Source organism: Ipomoea nil, unplaced genomic scaffold (assembly GCF_001879475.1).
Source record: "Ipomoea nil cultivar Tokyo-kokei standard unplaced genomic scaffold, Asagao_1.1 scaffold2191, whole genome shotgun sequence".
Classification (NCBI taxonomy): Eukaryota; Viridiplantae; Streptophyta; class Magnoliopsida; order Solanales; family Convolvulaceae; genus Ipomoea; species Ipomoea nil.
Window position 1 is genome coordinate 295,797 of NW_017618619.1, and position 19,651 is coordinate 315,447.

At 35.6% G+C, this 19,651-nt stretch overlaps 2 long non-coding RNA genes across 4 annotated transcripts in view; one reads left to right on the top strand and one right to left on the bottom strand.

Annotated features, from left to right (window-relative positions):
* Positions 1-3,630, top strand: part of LOC109150055 — a 20,467-nt gene extending 16,837 nt beyond the window's left edge. Inside the window, exon 3 of the long non-coding RNA XR_002049080.1 lies at positions 3,281-3,630. This is a non-coding gene — a long non-coding RNA (uncharacterized LOC109150055). The remainder of the gene's footprint in view (positions 1-3,280) is intronic.
* LOC109150053 lies at positions 2,822-6,980 on the bottom strand. Of its 3 annotated transcripts, XR_002049078.1 has the most exons (5): positions 6,716-6,980; positions 6,141-6,277; positions 5,455-5,694; positions 3,923-4,264; positions 2,822-3,042 (listed from the first exon to the last, which is right to left on the bottom strand). It is a non-coding gene; the product is annotated as an uncharacterized LOC109150053 (long non-coding RNA). The 3 variants fall into 3 exon arrangements; XR_002049077.1 differs by lacking the exons at positions 6,141-6,277; positions 6,716-6,980 and having other exon boundaries at positions 5,455-5,783; XR_002049075.1 differs by lacking the exons at positions 5,455-5,694; positions 6,141-6,277; positions 6,716-6,980 and having other exon boundaries at positions 3,923-5,274.
* Positions 6,981-19,651: the final 12,671 nt, after the last annotated feature.

A 19,651-nucleotide genomic window follows, 5' to 3' on the forward strand; every position in this document is an offset into this window, starting at 1 on the left:
TTAAGAAACAATAGTATAATATGAACCATTCATTTTAAGAAACAATAGGACCGACATTTTTTTTGTTCCAGTTAAGGGCCTAACATTATTGACTCTTATTAAAATTGTAGATTGTAGATATCAATATAAAGAAGTTTTTTATGATGACTATAGGAGAATAAGAATTCATTAGCAATAATGGCATTTAGAATTCAATTATAGTAACTCTCAAAATTCGCAAATTATTAAAAAGAAATGCTCATTTTGGGAATATTTCTTTTTCCTTTTTTTTTTTGAAAACAAAAACCAAATTTCATTAAATCAAATGTTCAATACAAGATGCAATAGAAGATGACCATATAAAAGGACCAGTTTGAGAACGAGCAGCCCTTGCTAAAGCATGAGCGACCTTATTCACTTATCTAGGAATAAACTGAAAAGACACAACTTCTAAGTGTCGTTGAAAATCCCGGCACTCATTGTTAACACAACTTGCAAACGTGGAATCCCGCAAAGAACCATTGAGCAAATTGTAAACTACTTGGCAATCAGAATAAATCAGAACCTTCATAAAGCCCCTTTCCTTAACCCATGAGAGAACCTCCTTAATAGCAACGACCTCCGCTAAGTGAGCATCGTTTAAGCACCGAATCGGGCTATTCTTGGCTGCAATATAAACATCGTTGTTATCCTTAAAAATAGCACCAAAGCTTGCTTGCTCAGTGTAAGACCCCACTTTTCTTAAATCTAAATCACGAATACTTAATTCCAAAAGATAAACTAAACAAGATTAAAATAAGATTAATAACTTAAAAAACATCTCAAAGGGTGTCACCGCCACAATCACCACACACGGTGATTGCACAGGCAAGGAAAAGATCTAAACAAAGTGAAGCTTAAACAACTATAAACAAACTTGGGGAATAAAACCCCGGTGTCCAACACCATAAAAACATCTAATCAGATCTATCAACCAAGTTTTAACAAACATAACTGAAAAGAGTTTAGACTACAACTCGCTCTCTAAGCTAAGCTAGTCTAACTCGATCGCGCTCAAGAACTGGGCCCACCTGAAAGGGGTTAATAAACAAGCAAGTAGAAAAACAACCCGTTAGCACGAATCTAAGTATAACGTCACTCAACCCTGTAAAATACTATAGCATATACTTTTGGAAAACAATTGCCACGTACACTTAGATCAAGTAATCTTAATCACTTTAAACAACACTTAAAACAAACTAAACAATAAGTTCTAGATGCTTACAACCTAATCATTAAATAGACATGCTTTCACATACATTTAATTCATCAACAATCTCATGCTTTCACTGATATAACTTATCATGGCGAAATACATTACTCATGCTCAAACTGAAGATAAAGATATACTTAACTTTAACAAGCAATATAATCAATACTCATTACTCGTGCTATCAAGATAATCAATAAATGACAATATAAAGTCATGTTTCTTCTCATACTTTCATGCAACACGTGCAAATCATATAATCATGCAATAAGATGAACATGATGCTTTAGTATAAGTATAGATAGATATACATATACACTCTTTCTTTTGTAACAAGGAACACCTGTTCTGTGGAGGTTTCTTAGAGTCACAAAGAAACGTTGGATTCTCTTCTTTCACTTGAGTTACACAGACTCGCTTTTCTCTTATTTCTCTTGAAGTATGCACTACTTTATACTAAAATCTCAACTCTTAGCAAATCTTCTCAATAAATACTTAACAAGTATTCATCATGCTTCTCAACTCAAAACATACTCATTTGCTAGCAATTTCATTCACTGAGTAAACAAGGGGATTATGCACTGTTCATTGTCAAATTCACAAATACTTAGTAAAACTTCTCAACAAATACTATCAAGTATTTAGACATGCTTCTCAATCAAAATATACTTAGATGATAGAAAATTTACTCTCTGATGCAAGTTCATGGACAACAACAACAGAGTATTCTTTTCTCACAATTCGAACTGTAAATCATGCTTTCTAACTCCAAATCCAATGAAATCAACTTCGACTAGTGTGTCGTAACGAACCCGAGTGTTCGAGCCTTAAGGACCCACGAGTCCCGATCCGAACGACACGTAGTTTAACGACAGAGGGCCCGGCCACTACACAGAATTGGCATGGCTGAGCTTGTGGCGGGGCTTGAGGAGCCCCGCCACTTGGCTCCGCCAAGCAGCGGCCTTGGGCAATGGTTCTAGTTGAGAACCGTGCCCAAGGGCCTGCTCTCCACGGGACTAGCCAGCGGTCCCTGACTAGGGCCGTTGGCTAGTTCCGTGAACTTGTCTGGTGCACAGACAGTGTGCACCAGAGGGTTTTTTCTTCACCTGCAACAATTCTCTAGCCAATCCAACATCCCAAACCCCAGGGAATAGGGTCCTCGCCCCCGAAATCTTTCCACATACCCCGTCCCCGTCCACGTCCCCCGACGGGGATGGGGAATTATTCCCCATCCCCGTCCCCGCGGGGATTTTTCGGGGAGGGGAATCCCCGCTCCCGCCCCCGAAATCTTTCCACATTCCCTGTCCCCGCCCCGTTCCCCGACGGAGATGGGGAATTATTCCCCATCCCCGTCCCCGCGGGGATTTTTCGGGGAGGGGAATCCCCGCCCCGTTTTGTATTTATGCCTATTTAAAAAAAAAGACAATTTTTTTTTAAAAAATAAAGATTAATATTATCAAAAATTCATTTAGTTAAGTTAATCCTTAAACAAAGTCCAAATTCAAAATACAAAGATTAATAAAATTAAAATATTCAAACTCTAAAATTCTTACAAATATCCAAACTTACAATTTACAAAGTTACAACTTTCAATTTTCAAACATAAATAATAATCATAAAATGTTCAAACACTTTAAATTGTTTCAAACTCCTCCAAAGTCCAAAGTCCAAAGTCTAGACATATTACATAAGTACATTAGTACATAACAAAACAAAATAAACTTCAAATTACTAAAATAATTCTCAAGTTCTGAACATTCAACTAGTCAAGTGGTGCCGTAGTGATCCTCACTGCTCAACACTTCTTCAATAACCTGAAAGATAATAATAATTTGAATAATATAATTATAATGATATATATATATATATATATATATATATATATATATATATATATTGAAAGGTTCCCGTGCGGTTATTAATGTGCGTGAGATTTGTACTCAATGTGCGTGAGTGTTGTGTCTAATGTGCCTGAGATTTGTACTTAATGTGCGTGAATGTGTAAAATGCAGCAGAAAATATGGATATCAGCTTCTTCTTCCCCATCCCCAGTACCTGCACTCTGTGAGTTGCTTCAGAATAACTTCGATTATTGGGTTGCTCATAATGTGGTATGGAATATGCTGGCCTGTGCTTATTCGACATCTGAAATGGTTGCTGATGCTCTTTTTGTTCTATCCAAGATGAAAGATTTGAATCTTCAAGTTTCAATAACGACATATAATAGTGTGTTGCTCTGCTTTACTGATGTTTACAATGAAATAAAGGCTTCCCAAAGTGAATACACAAATTCTATCCTTATCAATGGTCTATGCAGACCGATCTTGGTGCGAGAATCTGGAACTTCTGTTGTTTGCTTCAATTTCAGATTGTTGAAAATTCTCTTATTACTCACGCACATTAAGCACAAATCTCATGCATATTAAGCACAATACTCTGACACATTAAGTACAAAACTCACGCATATTAACATGACGCACATTAAGTACAAATCTCTAGCATATTGAGCATAACACTCACGCACATTAAGTATAAACCTCACGCACATTAATCCACCGCACAACCACACGGGAAGCAACAAATGCACCTGATCCCTTCCCTATATATATATATATATATATATATATATATATATATATATATATATATATATATGTTTAGTTAAACTTTTAAACAATATAATTTAATAAATACCTCTAAGCATCTGGTTCTAATTGATGAGGAAGGAAGAAATCTTCATTAATTTCATAATCCTCCAAAGTGCTATCACCTACAAATATTATTTTAGTATGGTAAAGACGTAAAGTAATGAATAATCAATTAAAAATAATTTGTTTAAATAAAATTTCTTACTTTCAAGCAACCAACTTTGAGAACACATTAATGCCTCCACAATATTTGGATGAAGTCTACTACGATGAGGCGACACCAATCTACCACTAGTACTGAAAGCGGATTCTGAAGCAATGGTAGAAACTGGAATAGCTATTACATCCTTAGCAACCTTACTCAACGTTGGATATTTCTTCCCTTCAACTTGCCACCATGATAAAACATCCAAATCATCGTCAAATGGTGACCTCTTAGTCTCTAAATACAAATCCAACTCCGATGTCTCACTCACACCCGTGTGAGAAATTTCCATAAAGTTTTTCAACTTATCCCTAACTGGGTCACCTTGAGTCATGGTCTCATCCACTTGGACACGTTTACTTGCAGGTGTTGATGTTGAAAAACACTCATATTCACGGCACAAATCATATAAATATTTCTTAACCCTCTCAATTTCTGATGCAACTTTATCTTCATAAAATGTTTGAAAGAAGAATTGAACAACTCCTAACTTATATCTTGGATCAAAAACATTAGCTACAGCTAGAATTCCATGCACCTCTTGCCAGTATTATCAAACTTTGCACTCATACTCTTAGACATATTTGCTATCACCAAATCAGTTGACTCAACCCAATTGCTCAAATTAACCTTAATCTCGGACATCAATAGGAAAAAAAACATTGGAAGTTGGATATTTTCTACCAGAAAATGCATTTGATGCTTTATAAAACACTTTCAGTTTATCACAAATGTTGGCAGCTAACTCCCAATCTTGTTCTGATGGTGCACAAAGAAATGAAGACTCTTGTTGTCCCAAACGGTAAAAAACATCTTTGTATTGCAATGCAACAGAAAGCATCAAATAAGTAGAATTCCGTCGAGTCTTACAATCGTTAACTAACTGTTTTGAGTATTCTATACCCAAATGTGTTGCACTTATTTTAAAGAGTTGTTGTCTTTTTGGTGAAGATAACCAAAAAGTAACACTATCTCTAACTCTTTCCAATCCATCCCTCATAACTTTTAACCCATCTTGCACTATCAAATTCAAGATATAAACACAACAACGCATATGAAAAAACTTCCCACCAAATATAAGATGTTTACGGTTAAGCTTGGACAAAACATGATTAATTAAACCATCAATTAGTTGAACAATTATCAACGGTTATTGTAGACAACTTTCTCTCAAGATTCAAATCCAAAATACATTTCAACATTTATTGTGAAAGAGTCAATGATATATGTGGAGGCATGACATAAATAAACCTAACATAAACACACAATAAATCTAACATAAATACACAATAAATAATTTCACAAATTGCACAATAAGTAGTCAACTTGTATATAAAAATTGCAAGATAAATAATCTCATAAAGTGCACATACCTCAAAACCAAATTATGTAGACTCCAATTGTTGTCCACAAAATGTGTTGTAATAGCCATGTATCCCTTCTTTTGATAATTTGCCGTCCACATATTCGTAGTCAATGCAACCCTACTAGAGCTTCTATTCATAGACTCAATAAGTTTGGTCTTTTGAGTCTCATAATTCTTTATAATATCCGCTCTAATTGTGTTCCGACTAGGCAGCTTCAGCAAAGGTTGAGCAAAACCCATGAACTCCCTAAAACCGGAATGCTCAACCATATTAGGTGAATACTCATGCTTAACAATCATACGAGCAAGTGCCTGTCTAGTAGCTATGGGATCAAATGTGTAAGTGTTTACATTCACTTGCCCATCTTTGTCTTTATTTAAGGTCAGTGTTTGTTGCCTAAGGTGTTGGTGAGGCCTCATTCTACAAATTTTGTTATGATCATGCAAATGTTTTGTACCATTTTTACTCTCTCTCCCAAGTAGCTTCTTACAATAATTACATTCCGCCTTCATATTGCCATCAACTTTAATCTTTGTAAAATGATCCCAAACAACCGACCTTAATCTTTTCTCACCAACTTTAGGCTCACCGATAAAACAAACAAAATAAATAAATAAATAAACAAGTGCAAAATCAATATAATAACATAAACAAAAAGTAAATTTAATAACTACAAAAATATACAAGCTCACCTTCAACAGTTTGGCTAGTTGTTCGAGTTTCTTGAATTTCTACCTCTTCATTCCTAGCACCAGGTGAATCCACGGGGATGAATTAGGGTAATCTACCGGTGATCTCATAGGCGTTGGAGTAAATGAGTCACAAGCGCCTATGTAAGAATTATCACATTCCATTTTAATAAGTAATAATATATGAAAAAATAAAAACAGTTTAACTTAGCCAATAGAAGTACATCAAAAGCATTAGAAGATTAAAGTTCATTAAACTAATCAAACTAAAGAAGAAACTAATTAAACTAATTAGAAGATTAAATTAATTAAACTACAGAACAATAGAAGAAAGAAACTAATTAAACTAATGAGAAGATTAAACTAATTAAACTAAAGAAGAAACTAAAGAAGAAACTAATTAAACTAATTACAAGATTAAATTAATTAAACTACACTAATTAAACTGTTTCTGAACTAACATTATAACAATGCAGACAATCAACACTAAAGTACTAAACTAACAATAAACACTAACACTAAACAATAAACTAATGCAGACAGTCAACACTAAACTAACAATAAACACTAACACTAACATGTAGGAAGAGATTCAGCCGGCAGTCCGCAGTCGAGAGATTCAGACGGCAGTCCGCAGTCGAGAGATTCAGACGATGGAGGGAGAGATTCAGACCAGAAGACAGAGGGAGAACGGCAGTCGAGAGAGACAGACGACGGAGAGAGAACGACAGTAGTCTGGTCGTCCGGCGAGGCGGCGAGACCTCCAGCTGTCCGGCAAATGGGTGGTGGACTCGAGCTGGAGAAATGAGTGACGTCTCTAGCGCAACAGCGATGAAGAGTCGGCTGTCGGCTTAGGTTTAGGGATGAAATGTTGAATGAGAAACAGAGAGGGCTGTTTTAATTAGGGTTGCATTTGTTTTAATTGAATTATTGAAATTCTTAATATTATTAATATTATATATATATATATATATATATATATATATATATATATATAATACTATTAGTCGGGGATTCGGGTTCGGGGCTGGGGTGGGGAAGGCCTTCCCCGTCCACGTCCCCAGCGGGGCGGGGATCGGTTTTCCCGTCGGGGGCGGGTTCAATTGCCATCTCATAAGTGCATTTTTTTCTATATTTTTGCCCCTTCTTGAACCCATTTTATTTGTGAATTGCTTAAAAACTTGTGTGAATTGTGACTAAGTTATGTTGGTTTTATTTCAAGGTGCAATCATTCACAACAAGTGAGAAATTCAATGATTTGTGGGAAGATATGAGCAATTTTTGGACCAAGAGATCAACTAAAGAGTTTGGAATGCATTTAGGAATTTCAAGAGTATCGTACTGCCTCACGTACGCCCATCCATCAGCCCATCCAAGATCTCAAAAAAGAAGCAGTTGGCGTACGCCCTGCCGTACACCCATACGCATGCCAGTACGTCCATTCCATGTTCACTGGAAATGCACCAAAAATGGTACTGCCTAGCGTACGCCCATCCCTGAAGCAGTACCACTATGCTCTGTTCCAACCCTAGACATTTCCTTCACTTCCTTTCATATTTTAGTGTTAGATTAGGCTTAGATTTAGGTTCCACAACATATTTCAAGAATGTAATCAAGGATTCAACACTTGGATTCCAAGATTTGCCATCCATTTCTTAGTGAAGTTTTCTTTCTCTTATCTCTTTCTTTTGCAAGATTTATGTTTAATGTTTATGTTTTTGTGCTCTTTATGCTATTTAATGATGAGTAGTTAGTTTATGGGCTTGATTTTGAGTTTTATTATCTATCTTGATGCTTGATTTGTGCTTATTGCAAAAAGGGGAAGAACTCTAACCTAGGGTTCATGTGTTTGTGAAGGTGTTGTGTTTATATCTTGTTAATATTTGATGTACACATTCTTTGACATGTTTTGGAGGATTCTTGGCCTCAATGAGAGTTGGGTCAAGATTCCAAGTCACTCCTTTCATAAACCCAATTTTTCCTATGAAAATGGGGAAAATTGGGGTTTTAGATGCTTTGTGTTCTTGAAGAACTTGGAGTTGATTCACCGCGAGAGTGGGGCAATTCCTTGTTCTAATCCTTGTTAATTTGCTCACGTGAGTGACTTGTAGACTAGGATTCCTAAGTGCATCCCATCTATTCCTTGGTTGTGTGATTTTCCCCAATCCTTAGGTTGTGCTATGCATCTAGAAGATAATGCTCCCTAGCTTGAGTCCTATTTCTTTATTTAATTAGTGTTTATATCCTATTAATATGTGTTTTTGTTATTTTGTTTAGTTACCGTAGCTTCAACCTCGTTATAATTTTCTTAGCTTCTTGTTGATTTTCTTATGTTAGTGCCTAGTTATTGTGATTGCATATTGCGTGTCATATCCCCCAATCTCATGAGGACGACATTTCACACCCGTACACTCATCATCACTCACATTTGCTACACCACCATCCCTAGTCATAGATCAACAATAGATCACTAATAGCTCAACAACAACAATAAACTAGCATTTCTAAGCATTTTCACTTCAATCTAGACTTCACAGAGTCAAAATAAAGCTAGTTGGGATCCATGGTTATACCTTTGTTGCATCTTCTTCTTGTTGGGATTCCTCCTTCTTCCCAAGTCAATCACTACCCCCTTCACCACCTAAATACCTCAAACAAGCCACACAACAACCTTAAAAACAATAATCTCAGAGATGGAAAGCTAAGGAATGGAAGCTAGATGGAAAATGGATGAGATTAAGCCTAAGAACTTACTGTTTTCTTCTTTGTGTTCTTGCAGAGCTCTTGGTGGGGAAGACAATGATGGAATCAAGAGGAAAATGGTTGCTAACTATTCATTTTATAGTGGCTCAAAGCCCTAAGAAGATCAGCAATGATTGGAGGATGGCAAAATGGTAATTTGGTTGATTTTCTAAAAGCATCAGACAAGGGATGGAGTCTTGTGGTTCACCAAGCAACATAGACCAAAATCTAGAAAGATAGTTTTAAATAGTTTGGGGGTCAAAATATATTTTTTCAAAAATACTTTCTAGATAATCACTTAGTTTAGGTTTCTCAGATTTCTCCCGATTTCAGTCAGATTGACTTTTGGGTCAAAAACTTAGTACGCAATGCACTCGAGAATTTAGAATTTCAGAGATAGAATAAGTCACGGTGTTGAATTTATTTAAAACGTAACTCAAAATAATTAATTCAAACACCGTTTTCATCATAAAAATTTTGGTAGAGTGAAAAATGGCTATTTTGAAATTTCTTAAAACTGAATTTATAAAAATTTAATTTTGGATTGTCAAACTCAGTGTCAGGAAACACAGTCGCATCAACAAACACTGTCACCATGTCTTCTGGCATATCCATATGAAGCACCTCCATTTTAATTCTCGTAGTCTGCCAAGTCTTTTGATTCCATACGACTTCATTCCTCTCGCGCCAAATACACCAACAAAGGGCAATACGTTTCAGCTTTGTCACCACGTCGACATGCGCTAACCACCCTGACAACCATGCAACAAAGTCATCATCAGCTTCTGGGAGAGGGTAGTCCATAAGATCATGCCATAAAGGGACAACCTGCATACATTCACACATCAAATGCCTTAGAGATTCAGGGTGTTGTCTACAAAGAGGACATGAAATGTCTACCTCCAACCTTCGAGTAGCCAGTGCAACCATAGTAGGGATAACATAGTGAATACAATGCCAAAGGATGTTCTGAATATTCGGGGGGATCTTTAGTTGCAAAATATCACGCCAAACACCATTGAGAGAGGATCCATGCGCATGCAAATCAGATAGCAGCCTATAACCATGCTTAACTGAGTAAAAACCCCTTATGACTCTCAAACTGAGTAGCTACTGAAATTTTTAAAATGAGGTATAACTCATTTATCAGCTCAATATTCCAATCCTTTGTTTCAGGGTTAATCAGTGCACTAACCTTCATATTTCTATCATGCTCAAAAATAGGAGAGTGAATGAACGTATCAGCATCATTAGGAAACCAGGGCTGCTTCCATACATTCATAGCACACCCATTTCCGATTCTCCGAAAACAGCCTTGGCAGAGCACATCTTGGCCTGCTAGAATAGGCCTCCAACAATAACTCGGGTTAGCACCAATCTTAGCATCAAGGAAATCCACCTACGGGTAGTATCTAGCCTTAAACAACTGGCAGCCAATATTCTTCATAGCCGAAAACAATACAAGATTTACCAAAGTTGACAGACTGGCCCGACATACGCTCATAGCTAATGAGACAACGCTTAACAGCTTCAACATCCAACACCATGGCTTTAAAGAATAGCAGACTGTCGACCGCAAAAAATAAGTGCAAGACCCCGAGGGCCCCACTAGACACAACACACGGTAAAACCACACCCTTATGAACTGCGCCAAGGATCAAATGAGAAAGACCTCCCGCGCACAGAATAAACAAATAAGGAGACAAGGGATCCCCTTGTCTCAGACCACACGTTGGCTCAACGAAATCTATGAGACCACCATTAACACCTACCTTATAACGATCCATAGTAACACAATGCATTACTAGGTCAATCCAACGGTGATCAAAGCCCATCCGAGTCATAATCTCCCTCAGAAAAGCCCATTCCATCTTATCGTACGCTTTCACCATATCCAATTTAAGCGCACACCACCCATCTCTGCCCTGTCTCTTACGGTTTAAATAATGAATAACCTCAGAGGCAATAAGCACGTTATCCGTAATCATACACCCAGGTAAAAGAGCACTTTGTGAAACCGAAATCACCTTTTCAAGAATCTCCTTCAATCTGTTAGCTAACATTTTCGAGAGAATTTTATAGGTTACGTTACACAATGCAATCGGGGGCAAGTCTCCCATGGTGGTAGGCGTCGACTTCTTAGGGACCAAACTTATGATTACATCATTCAACCCAACCAGGAACCCCTCTCCATTGGTACAGTCAATAACAAAACGTGTCACATCATGGCCTATTTCACTCTAGAAGTGCTGGAAAAAGGCCGGGCTGAATTATCCATTAGGCCCTGGTGACTTGTCCGGAGCCATAGAAAAAAGGGCTTCTCGGACCTCCTCAATCGTAAATGGCCGAAGCAAACGCTAGTTATCCACCTCAGCAATTTTTAGAGCAAAATCATCTAGAGACTCGTTGATGTTTACGCATTTAGAGGTAAAAATGTTCCTGAAATATCTCATAGCCAGCCCCAGCAGACCGTCACCCTCAACCCACTGATCGGCATCATCACGACGCTTCATAATTCGGTTTTTCCTCTTCCTAGCCGAGGCATACAGATGGAAGAACTTAGTATTTCTATCACCCTTCACCACCCCCCCCCCCCCCCGAAAAAAGATACGTATAGCACCGTCAAAATTACCCTCATACATTTTGGTGACACGACCAATAAAACCCCCGATGGCCTGTAATACTGCCTCCGAACGAAAACCAGCCGGTAGACCATGAACTTTTATCCAAAACTCAACATTATCTAGAGAAACTGAATTCGGATCTTCATCCAAGGATATACGTTTGAGAACAAGGAGACTTTGCTCATATGTCCATGGGTCGTCATCCATAACACGGGAGATATAGGGAAAAAGAGACTCGCGAAGAGAAGCAAGAGAGAAAATATCAAGTTCGCAAATTAGTTTCATTTTGGGATTTGATTTGCACCTCCTACGCGAGAGAGAAAGCATTTATGTTATACAATTCAAACTCCCTTAACAAAGGAATTGTTTTATACTAGTGCAAACTCACATCCCTTTTCCAATTTAGGACAAAGGCTCCTTCAAAAACCTTTCTAACTCCCATTTTTTTTCCTATTCAAATGAGTATACTTTGATAATCAATTTCACATTCACTCATTATCCATTTTGTTCGTATAATATATCAAATTAAATCTCTCACTTAAGATAACTCTTATCCACTTTAATCCAATCCAAATTGGAAAGTAGACCAGTGAAAATTATATCACAAAATAGTCAATTTAAATGTTATTCTTAGCCAACTTTTCCAACAATAATTTTGCTATAAACTATTACAGTTATGCTATAAAGTATTATATATATTGCTTAATGTATTGATTATATATGCAATTTTGCTATGTAATAATATTTTATTTCTTGTAAATTGTCTATTATAATTTTGCAATAAAGTAATACATTTTTGCTATAAAGTATTATATATAAGACTTAAAGTATTGATTATATTTGATATTATGTTATTTTATTACTTTATTTTCTACAAATTGTCTATTATAATTTTAATATAAAGTACTATATTTATGATAAAAAGCATTATATATAAGGATTAAAATATTGATTATATATGCAATTATGTTATGACTCATTTTTATTAAATTTGATCCGTTTTACACAAGAGACCAACCCAAAATAATTAGGTATGTTTCACACTTTGTAAATCTAAGCAAGAATTATTATGATTTGTTACCATTCAGTTTATACAAAAGTTAGCTTTCCCAGAGATGTGATTGATTATGCATATTCAATTTCTGGCAAAATATCTATTATACCTCTAGCAAGTGAAAACGAGAACCTCTTAGATTTGATGTAAATTTCACCTCATTAACTGCGAAAAGAGAATCAATCTTGAAAATTACAAAACAAAATCCTCTATCCCAATTAGGAGTGGGCAATTAGGTTTGATTTTTTCGAACCGAACCGAACTAGTTCGGATCGGTAATATACCGAACAATCGAACAGTAAATAATTTTTGTATATCGAACGGTACGATAAAAAGTCGATAATGATAATGATAATGATAATGATAATAATAATAATAATAATAATAATAATAATAATAATAATAATAATAAAAGAACTAAATCTTATTTCCTTGCTGCCCGCTGCGTCGTTCAACTCCTATTTACTGTATCCCTTTTAAATATGACTTCATTATGGCTTATTCTCTACTTTGCACTTTTGTTGTTTGCCGTCATTGTTCTTTGTCTCACAATTATCTCTAATTTGAGTTATTCTTACAATATTTAGTATTTTCCTTAGTTTCATGTTTATATGAAATTAATGTGCTTCAACATCATTCTAATTTTGATTTTCAATGCACTGGAAATATATTTTGCCAAGCAATGACGGATTGTGTCTAAAAATTAATTATACAGTATTTGACACTTGTTATCCAAATATTAACTATACAGCTGGATGATTCTTCATGTTGTCAACAAAACATTCCAAATGAGCCAACTGAAGAGTCGGTTGGGGAAAAAAGCCAACAAATGTTTGGTAATTAGTACTTAGTAGTGTGTTTGAACTTTGGATTGCTATTTTGTTATATAATATTTAGACTTTGAATTTGGACTACGTGAATATGTATTGTTTTGTAGTGTATTTGAAAAATTAAGATATGTTAAAAGTTGGGGTTCTAAAACCAAACTGAATACCAATTCAAACTAATTCCGAACTGAAACCGAATTGAAACCAAATTGAACTATAATGTTAAACCGTATGGTATCATTTTTTTAATATCAAAATATTAAAACTGAAACCAAATCCCAAAACGTCCACCCCTGATCCCAACAAATAGTCTAAAGTCCCATAACAAAAATAGACTCCATGAAATATTTGCCACATATGCTTGACTTGCAACATTATCCATAACTCAGTCCTCCATATTACCAGTAATAGAAGCCCACAAATTATGCAGACAAACATTTTCCTAAGTTTCTCCAAATAAACAAGGGAAAATGGCACTTTTTTCCCCTGAATTATATACCTATAGCATTTTTTCCCCCTAAATTATTGAAGTGGCTGTTTTTCCCCCTGAAATGTTAAATGGACATATTTACCCTTAAACTAAATATTTAAATTTTTTTTTTCTCCAACAAATTATGATCATAATTTGGTTCAAACTAAACAAACACTATAGCAACCAAACAGAAATATTCCAATTACAATTTATAATCGAAATTCGATATTTAGAGTTTATTAAAATCGTGAACCGGAACGGACGGTTAATGTTCCGAACTGAAAAAATAAAATACATTTATTGTTGAATTTAGACTATTTTAAAATAAAAAATAAAATTTTAAAATAAAGACGGTTCAAAATCGCGAATCAGATCCGGAACCGCCGTTTCACGGTTCAAGATTCAATTTTTTTGATAGATAATTTTAATAAATTGACATTTAAATATTGGGTTCTAGATCTGAATTATAACCGTAAACTATTAATTCGATTGCTTTAGTATCCGGTTCAATTCAAATCGAACCGTGGTCATCCCTACGTATACGCAATAATTTGTTGGAGTAGTAAAATAAATAAAATGTTTACTTTAAGGGTATAAATGTCAATTTAATATATCAGGGGGGGAAAAAACACCACTTTTAGAATAATTGAGGGGGCTAATGTGCTTACCTAAATAATTGAGGGGGAAAAAGTGCTATAAGTATATAACTCAGGGGTAAAAAATGCCATTTTCCCAATAAACAATAATCCCCAACGCAGTGGAGAAAAGTTTTGTACATTATCATGCAATTGATTAATTGAAACATTTAGGATCTACAGCAAATAAATACATCGCTTTTAAATAAGCTAGAACTATAATATAGACATAGCTATAAGTAGAACTATTGTTACCTGATACATTTTCTCTTAAGTCTTAACAAATCAAAAATATTTTTCTATTGACTATTACTTTTCTCATATGTTTGAAATAAAATTTATAATCACACTTTTTGTCAACTCAATAATTTCTCATTTCTAGATAAATAATTGGAAAAAAAAAAAAAAGAGCAATCTATTTTTATAAAATACAAATTTATAGTTCACTTATTATAAGGAAATTTATATTTTTACTAATCTTTCAATTGTGACCTTAAAATATTTAATTAAAAATTTTTTGTAGGGAATTTAATTTAAGAAATATTCTCAAAATTTATGACCGCAATTAATTTAAGAATCGGTCGAATCTTAGGAGCGTTGAAGTATTGGCTTCACATAAAACTTGAACAAACGTGAATGTTAAAATTTTCAATGTACAATTTAGGTGTACACGAGTTCAAACATATGGAACTCATTTTAAGATTTTGAGATGCCTCCACCCCCACCCCTTTACTCCAGAGTCTCTTAGGAGTCTTAGCCACAAACTTCAAACTTTTTAAAAAGTTAAAATATATTTATACTAGTATAAACCCACATATGTAGACAAAGACTCCATCAAAGCCTTTCAAAACTCTATTTTTCCAACATTTATCATATGTACAGTTTTGAAATTTAATTTTCCACTCATTAGCTATTTTGAATGTATAATATATCAAATTTATCATCTTAATTAGGAGAATCCAAATTCACCTTAGCCCGATCAGATCAAAAGTGGACATAACTCAAATTAATACCTTAAAAATGACCAAAAAGGTCAATTTTGCTAAACGAAATTCAATAGATACACCATCAATGTTTAAGTTATTCAATTTAGTTTCCAATGAGTTGATAGATTTCATTCTCAAGTTTTTAATAAAATCATATTGTCAATGTCTAAATTTCTGGGTTTTTTTTTAAACCATAAATCAATGCATTAATAAACTGACAATAAAGGTTGAATGCAAGTGGGAATAGAAATGTTCCAAATAGAAAAATCAAATTGAGAATCTATTGCTCTTGCTAAGGTGTGTGCAAACACGTTCGTTAATTGACGGATAAATTCGAAGGACACCGATTCAAAGTGTTTGACAAGAGAATAACAACTCCTAATGATTTGCATAAGAAAAATCTCGCGAAGGGTCATTCAAAAGGTGACAAACCATGAGACAATTTCTTGTTTTGTTAAAAACATATGAACTAAATTTATATTAAAAATATTAAAGAAATAATAAATATATATCACAATTACAATTAAATGAATAAATTGTTGTTTTCTTTATACAATTATATCCCTTAAAAGAAAATGAGAAATAACATTTTTGGTCCATGAGTCTGGTGTAACATTTTTAGCTCCTCATAGACAAATCATGTTAGTTCTAGATAAAAATTTATAAAATCGTAATTTTGCAAGATTTGATTTTGGCATCTAGGTATCAAACTTTATCTTACGTACCTCATTACTCAACCTATGTCATTTTAACTCAAGAAGTGCTCAAATTTGTCCAGTATTATTTGATAAAAGATATCAAGTTAGTCTAATATTTATAATTTTTGAGTTGAAAAATGAAATGCATTGAATAAAGGAATATGTAGAAGAAAGCATGCGATCAAACTAACCTTACAAAATAAGAGTTTTCAAAATTTTTATAACAAATTTTGTTGTAATGGAATAAAAAGACTACTTAAAAGAAAAATTAACGGAAAAATTTTACAGCTGTAAGGGACAAAATCTACCGTAAATATAAATTTAGTGGCCAAAAAAGGGCAAAGATATCGAAAGAAAAATTATATAATATATAAAATACTAGTATAAATCTAAATAATACTGTTGAGATGGTTGAGTTGGTTTAAGGCGCTAGATTAAGGTTTTAGTCCGAAAGGGCGTGGGTCCAAATCCCACTCTCAACAATAATTAACTTTTGCATCTATTTGTGTGGAACAGATCGACTGAATACAGGCCCGTTAATTATCAACCTATGTAGGACCCACTTATGGGCTAAACCAATCTATTTTACTATTTATGTCGAAGAAATTGACTAAAAGTTGGCCAGTCAATCGTTATACCCTACACCACGGCGCACATAGCACTGTGCGTCGCGCGCCTCCCAAAACGACGTCGTTTTGAGTCGTTTTGGAAGGTGCGGTAGGAAGTTGCTGGGATTATGTGTATTTGTTCACACAGATATGTGTATTTGTTCATACAGTTATGTGTATTGGTTCATACAGTTATGTACATTTCTTATACAATTATGTACATTCTTTTTATACAATTATGTACATCCGAATCTGTAGAATACAAACAAAGAATAAAAAGGAGAATTGATTATGTATTGTCTCTTGTGTCTAAACCTCAATACAAGCACTCTATTTATAGTGCCAACAAGATGATGAAGAGTTAATACAAAGAAAACAAAGAGACACATAGAAAACCCAAGAGACACATGGGAAACCCAACATGGGAAACCCAAGATACACATGGGAAAACCCAAGAGACACATTGGAAAACAAAGAGATACATTATTATTAATATAGATGATTAATATCATCAAATATCTCAACACCCCCCCTCAAGTTGGAGCATGCGGATCTGAAATGCCCAACTTGCGAAGAAGAAATTCAAATTGTCGTTACCCCAGAGCCTTTGTGAAGATATCAGCTAATTGCGAATTGGTAGGAATGTAGGAAGGGAAGATCAAACCATCTTTAATTGCATCGCGAACAAAATGACAATCCACTTCAATGTGTTTTGTGCGTTCATGAAAGACTGGATTCTTTGCAATATGAAGAGCCGATTGACTGTCACAAAATAACTTTATGGTTTTGGGATGATGAACCCCCAGACTTAACAACAAGCCCTTTAACCATTTGAGTTCACAAGTAACGGCTACCATGGATCTGTATTCTGCTTCTGTGGAAGAACGAGAAACAGTAGTTTGTTTCTTTGTTTTCCACGAGATTGGAGAATGGCCAAGAAAAACTAACCAACCCGTAAGCGATCGCCGAGTAGTAGGACATGCGGCCCAATCTGAATCACACCATCCCTGTAGCGTTAAATCACTGTCTGCTCGTAGGAGAATCCCTTGACCCGGTGTACCTTTCAAATAACGGACAACTCTTAAAGCTACCTCCCAGTGCTCATCATGTGGTTCTTGCATGAATTGAGTCAACACATGAACAGAGTATGCGAGATCCGGTCGAGTTACGGCCAAGTAGATAAGTCTTCCAACTAGACGCCGATAAGCTGCCGGATTAGAGATAATTGGTCCACTAGCTAGGCCGAGTTTGTGGTTTTGCTCAATAGGAACATTAACCGGCTTGGCCCCCAACAATCCTGCTTCAGAAATAACATCAAGTGTATATTTCCTTTGACACAAAAACAGTCCAGAGGCGCTACGAGCAACCTCAATACCAAGAAAGTACTTTAGAGTGCCGAGATCTTTCATATGAAAACAATCACTGAGATAAGCCTTAAATGTCTTTAGAGCAGCAAAATCATTCCCAGAAATGATGAGATCATCGACATAAACAAGTACATTTATCTGAATTCCACCTCGAGTAAAGGTGAATAAGGAGTAGTCTGAATAGGATTGTAAGAAACCATACCCTTTCAAGGCCGTAACAAGTTTCGCAAACCAGCACCTCGGTGCCTGCTTTAATCCATACAAGGACTTGCGCAATCGACACACTAATTTAGGATCGGATGCCTCAAAGCTTGGGGGAAGCTTCATATACACCTCTTCATCGAGATTACCGTGCAGAAAAGCATTATGCACATCCATCTGATGTAGTTCCCAATTTTTAGAGGAGGCAATGGCAAGAAGTGCACGAACAGTAGTCATTTTGGCAACAGGAGCAAAAGTTTCAGTGTAATCGATGCCTTCTTCCTGATGATTACCAAGAGCCACTAATCTTGATTTGAGTCTTTCAATCGACCCATTTGAGTTATATTTGATTCGATACACCCAATGACTCCCAAGAGCCTTTTTCCCAGGTGGGAGATGTTCAAGAGTCCAAGTTTGATTGTCTTCGAGGGCCCGAATTTCATTTGTCATAGATTCTTTCCAACCGCTATGTGTCATCGCCTCTTTAAAAGATTTTGGTTCTTTTTCAGAAAGAATTGCTGCCATAAAGGTTCTGTATGGCAGAGAAAAATTGTCACAATTAATGTAATGTGCTAAAGGATAAGGAGTACCTGAGGGAGACTGTGGAGACGGTGTGACGGAGGATGGACTTTTAACAACAGTAGAATTAATAACATAGTCGCGCATCCACACTGAAGGAACTTTATTTCTCATACCCCGACCCATCTCAACATTCTGGTCTTGGTTATTTGGAACAAGATTACTAGTGTGTTGTTCATGCTGTGAGCTGAACTCGGGTATGGAGTCTGACTCAGGCTGAGACGTTGGCTCGGGTGTAAAGCTTGGCTCAGGTTGAGGGTCTGGCTCGTTTGGGGAGCTGCATCAATGATTGCAGAAAAATCTTCATGAACAAATTCTTCATGAGGAATGGTAGTCGTATCCGCGAGGGGAAATGGAAAAACATCCTCAAAAAATTTCACATCATGGGAAACAAAAAATTCTTTGGTTTCAAGATCATACAGCTTCCAACCCTTTTTCCCAAACGGATATCCCATAAAGATGCACTTTCGACTTTTACTAGCAAATTTATCGCCTTTTTCTTTTTTATTGTGAGCAAAGCACAGACACCCAAAAACACGAATTGTGTTGTAAGATGGAGGACTACCAAAGAGAAGTTCATAGGAACTTTTGTTATCAAGCAACGGTGTTGGTGTCCGATTGATCAGATGTGCGGCCGCAAGAACACATTCTCCCCAAAAATAAATTGGCAAACCAGCTTGAAATCGCAAAGCTCTCGCTACATTGAGAATATGTTTATGTT